Consider the following 242-nt stretch of genomic DNA (forward strand, 5'->3'; position numbering starts at 1 on the left):
TCATTAGGTAAGGCCTTCCACCTCCCTTTCCCTGAGAAGGGCTTTAAGGTATACTTCCATAAGAAACGATCTAAAACCCCTGCATGAATTGTTGCCATTTAATGGCTTTTTATTTAATTAAAATAAGGGCTTACAAAAGGGATATAACAAAAACATTAATAAATTTCAATGTAAATAATACTGTACACAATTACTTGCACTTGCGATCAGCTAATTAAGCCAGCAACGTTTTGATCAATTTT

Source organism: Rhagoletis zephyria, unplaced genomic scaffold (genome assembly GCF_001687245.7).
Source record: "Rhagoletis zephyria isolate East Lansing unplaced genomic scaffold, Rhagoletis_zephyria_1.1 Rzeph_scaffold_01594, whole genome shotgun sequence".
Classification (NCBI taxonomy): domain Eukaryota; kingdom Metazoa; phylum Arthropoda; class Insecta; order Diptera; family Tephritidae; genus Rhagoletis; species Rhagoletis zephyria.